General features: G+C 39.5%; 1 protein-coding gene and 1 non-coding gene across 2 annotated transcripts in view; both read right to left on the bottom strand.

Moving 5' to 3' along the window:
• Dlg2 (discs large MAGUK scaffold protein 2) overlaps nucleotides 1-12,025 on the bottom strand; it is a 1,891,758-nt gene that overhangs the window by 1,608,765 nt on the left and 270,968 nt on the right. The window lies entirely within an intron of this gene.
• LOC115031637 lies at nucleotides 1,697-1,835 on the bottom strand. Its single transcript, XR_003837306.1, has one exon. It is a non-coding gene; the product is annotated as a small nucleolar RNA SNORA48 (small nucleolar RNA).

Here is a 12,025-nt window from a genome sequence, read left to right as displayed (position 1 = left end):
CTGGAAAGAGAGGCCCATTGGACTTGCAAACTTTATATGCCCCAATATAGGGGAATGCCAGGGCCAAAAGAATGGGAATGGGAGGGTAGGGAAGTGGGGGGCGGTATGGGGGACTTTTGGGATAGCATTGGAAATGTAATTGAGGAAAATATGTAATAAAAAAAATAAATAAATAAAAATTAAAAAAAAGAAAAAAAAAAGAAAAAAAAATGAGTCATAAGTCTGGTTCGAGATCCATGGCTTTTGTGACACAATCAATATAGGATCCTCACCAGGAGTCCTCCTGGTTATCCTGCAGTTGCCCTGTGTTATGGAAATCCTGAAGCCTTGGATCAGTAGGACTTGCCCTTTCATTTGTTTCATCCATTTACAGATGATGCAGATTTTAGGGCAGGCCAATTCAAAGCCCTGGATCTAGGCCTGTGTGGTAGCTTAGGTGGTCAGCATGCTGGATCTCCCTTATCCACCCACCAGGGCAAGCTCTCCAGCACTGGTCCAGCTAGGCCACCCCATGCTGTCATTTGGCAGGAGGCAGGGCCAGCTCTTCTGCTCTCATAACCTCAGGGCTGGCTTCCCTACACCCACTCCACAAGAGGCATCTCTCGTGTACTGTCCAGACAAGGTGCAAGGCACACTCTTAGGAACAGGGCAAGCTCACCTGTTCTCATGACCAGGGGGCCAGTTCTCCCAATTGTTGCAAGTAGTAAGGAATTGGGGTGGGGAGCATCAGTCCTATATTCGTGCCACCTTGTGGCAGATGAGTGGCAGAGCCAGCTCTCCCATGCTCTCACCCTTGGGGATGGCTCCCTTGTGTCCCCTGCCACCAAGATCTGCTCTGCTGTGCTCTCCAGGCAAGATGCAGGGCCCTTTCTCCTGGGTGCTGCAGGAAATAAAGGGCAGAGCTAGCTCTTCTGAGGTCATGACCCTGTGGACAGCTTTCCTGACTGCCTGAGGTGAGAGACAGGGGGTGGCAATCACCCCTACACTAGTGCCACCCAACAGTATAGGAGTGGTGTTAGGGTCAGCTCTCCCAAATTCATACTCTCTAGCAAGGATCACCCACACAACCTAACCCCATACCTTCATCCCATCACCAGGGCCAGCTCCACTGTGCTGCCTTGGTAAGGCACCAGGCTCTGCTCTCAAGTCCCACACCAGGAGGAATAGGGCCCGCTTTCCAGGGTGTTGCATCTAATGACATGTAAGGCCAGTTGTGCATAGCTCCTGGATATTCATGTGGTCACCAGCAGCTAGTCCCTACCAGGGATCTCCCCATGATTTCTTATGATAATATGAGCCATGAACATTGACACTCAGACACAGCGCTCGGGGACAGCTCTGACTAGGAGTTCATCATAGACCTAGGTGGCAGAGCTGGACACTTACAACAGACTACCCCTCTCCGCCCTCGACTTTCCAGTTCCATCTTTTCATAATGCTCAAGCTGCTCTGTTTCTTTCTCTCCCATCTGGCCACTATATACTCTCACACTGTGGTGGCTCCTGCTCTAGGCTGGCCACCTGGCTGGCAAGCTCCTAAGTGATATCTTCCATCTGTGCTGCATGGAGTGACAGCAAGGGGCTGTCTATGGCTAACCTCTCTATGCACTGTAGAGCAGGTCTGTGGGCAGCATGGAGGTCCACAGGTCTCTCTATCTGTCTTCTTTTTCCTATACTGCCTGGACTTGATTTCATTTTTATGAGTCCCACGCATAAGTCAGTTTGGCCACCAAGCCAGGCATCAATCTAGGATAAACAAAGTACTGACATCTGCTCTACCCATGATTGATATAAGAACACCACCAACAAGGCATCCCTTTGCCCATTGCCGGGGCAGGGGCGTCCCTGCCTATTTTAAACCTGCTCAGTTTTCACATTCATTAGAATGTCTACTAGAACAACCATATCTAAAACAGCTGTCCTTTGTCCCGTCAGTCTCTTAGGTCCCCATGTATTTCCACATCAGTGATCTTCTCACAGACTATAAAAGTTTTGCTCATTGACCGTTTTTATCATATGTCACCCCACCATCACCCTTTGCTGCTGGAATGTGAACCAAAAACATGGCAGTAGCCTTCATTTCATTTTGCTCATGAATACATCCTAAATGCCCATAATGAATGACAAATGTCAACAAAATACTTAAGAAAGATCCAAATAATTCCCCAATAATTAAATAATAAGATTCATACACAGATTTAAGATTTAAGATTAATACACAGAGAAATATGTATATCAGGGTAGTATTGGAAGATAATGTAGTAAAAAATGATACAAAGTGATTAATTTCTAATAAAATCATCATATAAATATTTTATTTTGAATACTTGCTCAAACAAGAGCTGAACATGACATGGCCAATGGGACGACAGACTGTCACAAGGTCCCAGTCCAAAATAAAAACCTGCAGAAAATTAGTAACTTCTGAGAGTCAGTGTCCCTCAAAGGTGAGGCTGAAAATTAGTTGTCCAACACCAAGTGATGAGTTCTAAAATATCTACATACAAATGGCACAGTGTGTAGTGTGTGTGTGTGTGTGTGTGTGTGTGTAATAAAAAATATAGATCATGAATTTGAGAGGAAGTGTGAGTCAAGCAGACACAGGAAGAATTCAAAGGAGGAGAGAAGGGGGATATACACAGTACTCATACATGAAATTCTCAGAAAATAAATTTAAAGACCTTTTCATTTTGAATACAGTAACTACAGGAAAATTGCAACAAAAATACTGTGAATTCTCACCTGCTTCTCATATGAATTCATTCAATGTCAACATTGTATTCTTCCTCTCCTTCTGTCCCTATCTCCTCTTATCACCCATCCCAGGACTGTCTTCCAAGTGGAAGGTAAAGATATAAATAATCCAAATACTGAACAAGATAAAGAACATATGAATCTTTGGGTACAATTAAGCTTTACTCTTTATAGATAAATCTCAGATGTATCTTTATGCAGATGGCTGCCAAAGGTAGGTAGTAGTCATAATTACGCAATGGTTCGGTAATTATACTGTATTGTACAACTGTGCTGTTGTAGAATTATATACTTCTGTTTGCATCATTTGATAGAAATAACATGAGTACATCTGATCTGAAGAGAGAAATGAGGCAAAATATTGATCACTAACGTATGCATCCAACTAGAACTAAATTGTAATTAGGCTTTTAGCATGGCTTAAGAGCATGACAGCTTCTTGGAGGAATATATTAATCCAGCATTCTTCTAAATATATGTAAGCTGAAGGGCCATCTGAAGATTTTAGAATGGCAGTCACTGTGTCAAACATAAGTATGATGTGGTGATCAAAACTAATATTCACATCAAATAAAGTTTATGCTATGCTTCTTAAATCTCTATTATAAAAAATAAAGTTGTTCTTTATACATTTTTCAGTTTTTTTATTCTTTTTCTATTAGTTATTTTCTTTATTTACATTTCAAATGCTATCCTGAAAGTTCCCTGTACCCCCCCCACTACACTCTGCTCCCCTACCCACCCACTCCCACTTTTTGGCCCTGGGTTTCCCCTGTACTGGGGCATATAAAGTTTGCAATACCAAGGGGCCTCTCTTCCCAATGATGGCCAACTAGGCCATCTTCTGATACAAATGCAGCTAGAGACACGAGCTCTGGGGATACTGGTTAGTTCATATTGTTGTTCCACCTATAGGGTTGCAGACCCCTTCAGCTCCTTGGGTGCTTTCTCTAGCTTCTCCATTGGGGGGCCCTGTGTTCCATCCTATAGATGACTATGAGCATCCACTTCTGTATTTATTATTTATTTATTTATTTATTTATTTATTTATTTATTTATTATTTATACTTTTTAAGGCATATGTAAAAGTTGATCCTGCTTAGGTTGGATACAATGTAAGGGAAGCTTTTGTCAGCAATGTTCAGAAAATATTAGAAGAGATAATGAAATAAAATAAATAAAGATATTTTTATTCATGTCTAACAAATCAATATGGCTAACTGATAAGTGCACAGGCTGAATCCATTTAGTTCTGACTGTGTCTGGGCTCTGTGGTTACACTTGCTCGTGCCAGACAGGCCCTCTGTTCTCCTGCTTCCATTTTCTTCAGTGCTCACAACTAAGTGTATGTTTAACTCATCTAGTTTTGGTTTTGGTTTTGGTTTTTGCTTTTTTTGTTATCTGTAACTCCAATCACTGAACAACAGATGGAACGGAAGTTTCCAAAGGATGCACAATAAAAGAAGTTGTTCAGCTTTTGCTGAATATTCCAAGTTAGAACCTTAATGGATTCACCCATCATCTGTCTAAATCACAGGACTGTATATTACATTAGATACTTTGGAGGTCCTTCTATTTCAATGTCTCAGCAACTCAGTACCACATTTTCCACTTATTGCTCTGGTCCTCTTCCAAATACAATTGTCTTGACAACATACATCATTTTCTAGAAACTGCCACCCTAAAGAAACTTAGGACTTTATTTATTTCAGCTCCCTGATCTCAGATGTCAGCCTTTAATACATTACTGCCAGTGAGCTCCCTCGCCATCCCACCCCAGCAATGTAAACCAGATGCACATTTATCATCACTCATATCTATAGCATATTTTGCCTTTCCAGGCACTTTCATTCTCAGCATCTGGTTGAGACAGCCAAGGTAAGTGCTCCATGCCATTTTACTGCCAAGTCAACAGCAGGCTTATGTGCCTAGGCTAATGTACTGACTCACCATTTAGGTCTGAGTTCAGTGGCTTCATGTCTTTCCTCTAATTGCCCTTCCAAAGAATGTAAATGTGATTATTCTAAAGCTTCAGCATGCTTCCATTCTTGATGTAATTCAATACAAAGTTCTCATATAGCAGATGTTTTTTTTTAAATTAGATCATTTTGTTTAGATTTACAAACTTGAGAGGATTGGTTTGATGGCTCAGTGGGTGAAGGCAGAAGATGGAGAAGACAGACAATGTGGAAGATTGAAGATGGAAGCAGATGTGAGAATAAAGGGGTAAAATTCCCTAGTAAGAGTGCTGGGTGAAAATGCTTATTCCATTAACAGCAGTCTGGTCTGAGCAGAACTTTTAATCTAAATAAAGATGTGAGAAAGTGCTACTGTGTGAGATGTTGAGAGATGATCATAGACTGTCACCAACTCAAGAATATGAAACCACAGCATCACCTTATACCTTTCTTGGAACCTCAGTGATGGTCCTAAATATAAAGGCTGGTCAGATTGTTACTGTGACAACCACTCTATGGTAATAACTGGAGGAAGGAATGATTTATTTGTGTTCACTGTTTCAGTGCCTTCACTTAATGGGTCCTGGCTATGGGTCTAAGGGAGGCTGAGTACTATGTGGCAGGGAGCACATGATGAAGAAAAGTGGCTCATTCAGGGAGAAGGAGGGGGATAAATAAGAAGTAAATGAAGAAAAAGAAGGAAAGAAGGAGGCAAATTAGGAAGAGGAAGAAAAGAAGGGGAGTAAAAGAGGAGGGTGAGGAAGAGGTGGCAAAGGAGAAAGAATAGAAATAAGAGGAGAGACAGGAGGAGAAGGAGAAACCACACAAACAGAATATTATTTTCTGGTATGCTTCCTCTAGTGACATAATTCATCCCACTAGGCACTACCTCCTCAAATTTGAAACATCTACAAAAATAGTGGAACCAGCTGGGAACAAAGCCTTCATATATGATGGAACATTTCACAATCAAATTGTAATAGGCATGTGCAACAGATTTAGATGTAGAAAATATATATGTTGGAAACAATTTTCAGAAACATAGATTTTTCAGTGTCTCTGGAGGAAATTTCAGATTCCAAGTTATTTAATAAAGTTTGATCACTTGGGCAGGGAGGATACAATATAGAGCTACACACCTGTGTTTAAAAGTGCAGCCACTGTACTGTTTTATTTGTTCATTAAATGTATATTTAAACTGTTTTATAAACACTTTAAGTTGGATAGATCTACTTGGGATTATCTTCTTTTCATTTTGTTTGTGAATGTCTTATTATTTTTCTTTTTTTTTTTTTCCAAAACAGTTAGAGTAACTGGCAGGTGGCGTGGTTGATTTCTTTTTGTATTATTATTATGATTTATCTTTTTATTTTTTACACTCCATATTTTATTCCCTCACCCGATCCACACTCCAACGGTTCCATATCCCATACCTTCTCCCAACTCCCTGTCTCGACATGGATGTCCCAACCCCCCACCCCACCTGACCTCTTAATTTCCTGGGGCCTCCAGTCTATTGAGGGTTAGGTGCATCTTCTCTGAATGAACACAGGCCCGGAATTACATATTAATCAGCTATGGTTTCTGTCCTAAGAAAATATCCCAGCGTTATAGATGTAGTTTAAAGAATTGCGTAAATGGTATTTTCTCCTGTTATATTTTTAGCCTATATGTGGGTGTGTATGTGAATGCATGTTGTGTAAACAAAGTAAATGTCCCATGAGCTCAATGATACTTAAAAGTATACTTCTTGGTACTTAAATGTATGGCAGACCCATAAATCTGTGTTACTCTATATAGCAGTACAGTTTCCTTTTGAATTGTTAGTGTGAAGAAGTAGTAAAAATGAAATAAAGACCAGAAGATAGCGGCTGGAACGAACATAGTGAAGATTGAAAATAAGATTAATGATGGACTAACATCATTGATCAAATATCTATGAATACCATGACTATCACAGAAAGAACACAGCAGAACAAGATTAATCAGGGGAGAGGAGGGCAAGATTGAAAGAAGGAACTAGATTCCTTCTTGCAGGAGGAATGCATATCTTCTTGTAGCAGGAACCCATGCCTTTTGCAATTGAGAAACTTTTATCTTGGGTGGAATGAGAGAGAACATGGATACCTACATGAGAGAAAGAGAAAAAGAGACGGAAACAAAGAGAATCTGAATAAGAATGTTCTAAAACTGAAAGAGCTGAATGAAACTCAACATTAGGTCATAGATTGTACAATAATAAATGAAGATTTATATTACAATGAATGCTGCATGACTGAGAAAGAAATTAACACAAGGGCTCAAAGGAGGAGAAGTGGTCATGTTTACATGAGTAGAAAAGGATGATAAAATTACTAGCAAGAAGTATGGTCTCTACATAGCATTGATTGTATTAATGCCAAGTCACTCTTCAACCTGGTATAATAAATGAGTTTCTTCTCATAGCTCATAATCACCAATCTACCTACTCAGATATATCAAGTACACCTGAAGATTAAATATATATCAGCTTTATTCACTCATTTGTCAGGCATTTATTACCTATCTACAATGTTATTAGTCACTGTAGTAGCTTAATATACAATATCTTACAAAATGCATTTTTACTGTGTTTAGCTAACTATTGTGGAAGTATACCTGCTTCAGAATTTGTATTCAATTAACTCCCTGGCTTTTTAATAAAACGATGAGGAAATTAATCCTTTAAAATCACTTATGTATTTCTTTTGAGATAACATGATCTAAATTATGGCTCAATTTTGCAGAAGGGTCGTGCTGACTGCATCTTTTCTAGCAAAGGCACTATTTCCCATTAATATTAATGTAGTCAACTTTACTTTAGTTGCTTCCACTCTCTCATTTCTTTTTAAGATCCTTGAAGATACCAAAGTAGGCAGATCATGGGACTGATTTTTTTAATTAGGTATTTTCTTCATTTACATTTCCAATGCTATCCCAAAAGTCCCCCATACCCTCCCCCACTCCCCTACCCACCCACTCCCACTTCTTGGCCCTGGTGTTCCCCTGCATGGGACTGATTTTAAAACTAAGAAATGATTATTATTTGAGTTAAATGGAATTAAAAAAAAAAGCATAGCCAGTACTTATACTAACCTGAAAGCCTTAGAATCTCTTTAAACCAAACCCTTCATGCCCCAGGAAGAGCCTTAAAAATGACTTCAAATGGCCATAGAGGTTTCAAGATTAAAAAGTAGTTTTGGTCACATATGTTTATGACTGACATTTCTAATCCAAATTCTCTATCCCCATGTACAGAGGGTTACTGGAGTAAATGATGCGCTGTGGAGAACCAGCAAGAGTATTATGGAGAAGAAAAACACATTTAATTTGATCATATTGGGATACTGAGGACATTCATAGCTACATCTATCAATGGGTACACTTTTGACATTCTTCATGTAAACATGATCTTTATGTGCACTTCTGCCCCTGCACTACAACACATCATGGGGTGGCATTATGGCATAGCCATGCCCTGTGGTGCTCATAACAGAAAGTGCTACCCAAAGACAGCTTGAGTATACATTCTCAATATCCAGCTGAAAATAACTCCTTTTACAACACATAATATTACCAGAAGAATTTTCAGTTTTCCTTAAAATCTAATCAAAATGGAACTTCCAACCTATTTTAACTATATTCAATAACACATCTCCATGCATTATAACTAGCCCACACTTTTTTTTTCCATTTTATAGGAATCCAATGAAATAGACTATATCATAATTCCTGTTTCTACATCACAAAGCTGAAGTAATGGTAATAATCTTCAAGGGTGTCTCTAGCTGTTCATATATTTTTCATAAATGACAAAAGGATTTATATTTCATATTTGACAAAGCTGTAACATCCTAAGAATCTACTAACATCAAATGAAAAAGAAAACTGCTGACACTAAGAAACTCTTCAGACCTATCAGCAATGTGAAAACAAATTTTATCAACCATACCAGAAGATTGAAATACCACTGTTCATGGATGTAAAAGTCAATATTGTTAAAATGTATGCATAGCTAACTTAGTCAAGGATCAATGCAACCTAAATCATGATACCAACAGCATTCTTTAGAGAGATGGAAAAATCATAAATTGATACAGGGTTGCAAAACACTGAAAATATACCAAATAACCTTAACTCAAGAGAAGAAAACAGGGAGCAGTACAGTACTAGAGTTCAAAATATGCTGCCAAGTTGGGGTGAGCATAACAACATGTTGCTGTCCCAAGAGCACCATGATTATCCCAATTGATTTTTGAGAAAAATGCAAATATCAAATATTAGAGCTAAAACAATAATTGCAGTAAAATCTATGAAGGAAATTAGAAATTATAGATGTCCACATGCAAACAAGTGAGGCAGGATTTGCCAGCAGTTAAAATATTCAATGCAATATGGATTAAATTATTTAAAAAAATAATTTTATACTTGAAAAACTCATACAAGAGAATTACAAAAACATCACTCGGCCCTCCCTCTCCCCTCCTGTCCTCCACGCCTTGGCATTCATCATCTCATCATTAAATATTGTTTTACACACATGAAAGAGAGAGGGAGAGGGGGAGAAGGGGGGAGGAGGAGAGGGGGAGAAGGGAGGAAGGGGAGAGGGGGAGAGGGCAGAGGGGGAGAGGGAGAGAGAGGGAGATAACCTACTGAGTTCATATAGCATTGCTCATGTGTATTTGGGTCCAGAGCTGACCACTTGAGAAAAACAGTGAATGAACTTGCCTGTGTTTGTGTGTGTGTGTGTGTGTATGTGTATGTATCCATGCAATAAAAATTAGTAAAAATAATAGATGCCATGGAATTATAAGAAAGAGCTGGCGAGAGTGAGTTAAAGAGTTTGCAGAGAGAAAGAGGAAGCAACAAATGTAATTGAATTAGAATCTCAAAAATAATAAACTAAAATATTACCCAAGTATAGTAGAATAGGTCTGTATCCCATCTGTGGGGAAGCTAGAAGTTCGAGGCCAGCCTGAGATACATAGCAAATTCTAGACTACACAGGATCCATCCCAAAGGAAGACTTTCAGTTTTGTTTTCATGATTCATGATCTTTTCATTAATGGATTTATAAAGATATTGGAATTTTTTACCAATGTCCTCAGAAGCTTTCCTAAGCTAAAATGTCAAAGGTTCTACCTTGGAATCTGCATCAGAAGAAATGTAAATTAAAGGTCTGTCTAAACTACAGAAAGAGTTCATGGCCAAACTGGGGAATTTAGTATGAACCTGTATCAACAACAGCATGAAAGTAAAAACAAAGGATTTTGGATATATTTCAGTGGGCTTGCCAGCAAGTATACAGTCCTAGGCCCAAGCTTCAATATCAAAAATAAGTACATAACGCAGATTCATATCTAAGTATACATAGAACTCAATATTCCTTTTTTGCTAAAGAAGACTGAAAACAGGATCAGGGGAATAAAAAATGTGGAAACACATTAGCATATGTGTTAGTCAGACTTTTCGTTGCTGTGACACTTGCCTGTGAGAAACAAGTTAAAAGGAGCAACATTTGTCCAGCTACAGCTTTGTTGTTTCTGGGGTGTGGAAGGGCTTAGAGACGACAAAGTGATCACTTGAGTAGGGGCACATAGGAAACCTGGAGAAAGATTGTCTATGCTAGTGGGTGGTGCCCACATTCAGGGATGGTCTTGTCCCTTAGTAGCTCTAGATCTACCTTCACAGACACACACTGAGTTAGTTTTCACAGTCCAATCAAGTAAACAGTCAACATGACCAATCTTAGCTCAATTCCCACAGAGATCTGGAAGGAGCAGTGTAAGCCATGTAGTAATGGAAGTAAAAATTAAAAGAGCCAACATCTCAACACATCCACTTTTGGTTAATATATTTAAAGGAAAGAATTGTGGGAATATAAAGTGTGAGTGTGCAAGATTACTGTGGTAGTATTCATAAAATAGAAACTATCAGGATGTTAAATATGAAAAATACCAACTGTCAGGGAAGTTGCTCATGACTGTCCTCAGAAGTCAAAATTGGCAATGACAACTATGTACAATACTCCCTGTGAGTCATAGAAGGAGGAAAGCAGGTAGAAGGGCATCTACAAAAATACAGAGTCTTAGGAAAATCTCTACAGTCAAAAGATATAACTCAAAATTTTCCAATTTTGCTGGATTGTGGCAGATGACACACAGGTACAGTCAGCTGCAATCTCTGGGGAGTGACTGGGAAAGCTGGATAACAGTGAACCTAAAGAGGTCACAGACAACCAAAAATACATAGAGTAATGGCAAAGTAAAATAGGAAACCTTACAAAGCAGAACAAGGGGGAGTGGCCAGAGTCTGCTTTGGAGAGATTGTTGGATATTTTCAGGTCCCTGGCTCTGAGGGAGAAGAACTGATTAGAACCATGCTGAAGAGAAGAAGCTCAGGAAAACTGGTCTGTGATCACAGACATAGAAAGGAAAATAAAAGGAAGAAGGGATGGGAGGGAAAGAAGAGGGAGAGAAAGAGAGAGAGACAGAGAGAGGGGGCACTGTGCATAGAGCTGTATATGGAACTGTGCATGGAGCTGTACATGGAGCTGAGCACAGAGGTGTTCATGGAGCTACATATGGAGCTATGTATGGCAGAAAGGGAGACAACCCACTCTGCTCACAGTTGCACCAAAACAGCAATGAGTAACCGTGTAAAAATGAACCCTGCTGCGTTGGTGGTCAGCTAGTCTCAGGTTCCCCACAAACCTGTAAAATAAAGAGTCTTGGAATGATGGACTGAAAACAGGCCTAAATAAGCCCACCAGACTGCAGGGATCCTCAAACCAGGGATGTTCACTATCCAATGTAGCATAAATCTGGTTGAAGCCAGTCTGCACGGGAGCACATACGTGAGATCCAATAGCATATCCAACATGAAGAAAGGCACCCAGAGCTATAACCAGCATCTAGGACACAACCTGTGAAGGTCTACCCACTGACAGAGCCAGGATCTAACCGCACTAAAGAATGCCCAGAGGAAAGAATTGAATTCACAACTCATCCCTGAAGGTCTACCTACAGCATAGTCAGAATTGGTGAGCAGACCCATGAAGGACCACCCAATAATGAGACTAGCATCCATGCCTGATATCCAAAAGGATAATGCAAACAATGATAGGTATCTGAGAACCTTGGTTGGAACTCTCAAGAGTCAAGACAGCACAAGCAGCCATTCTCTATACATATATGAATATCATTCTTCGTTTAGTTTCCATAAAACATCTTACACTCCTGCATATTCTCTCTCTCTCTCTCTCTCTCTCTCTCTCTCTCTCTCTCTCTCTCTCTC

Source organism: Mus caroli, chromosome 7, assembly GCF_900094665.2.
Source record: "Mus caroli chromosome 7, CAROLI_EIJ_v1.1, whole genome shotgun sequence".
NCBI lineage: Eukaryota > Metazoa > Chordata > Mammalia > Rodentia > Muridae > Mus > Mus caroli.
The sequence above is the reverse complement of the archived record's forward strand: the minus strand, read 5'-3'. Positions and strand labels throughout refer to the sequence as shown.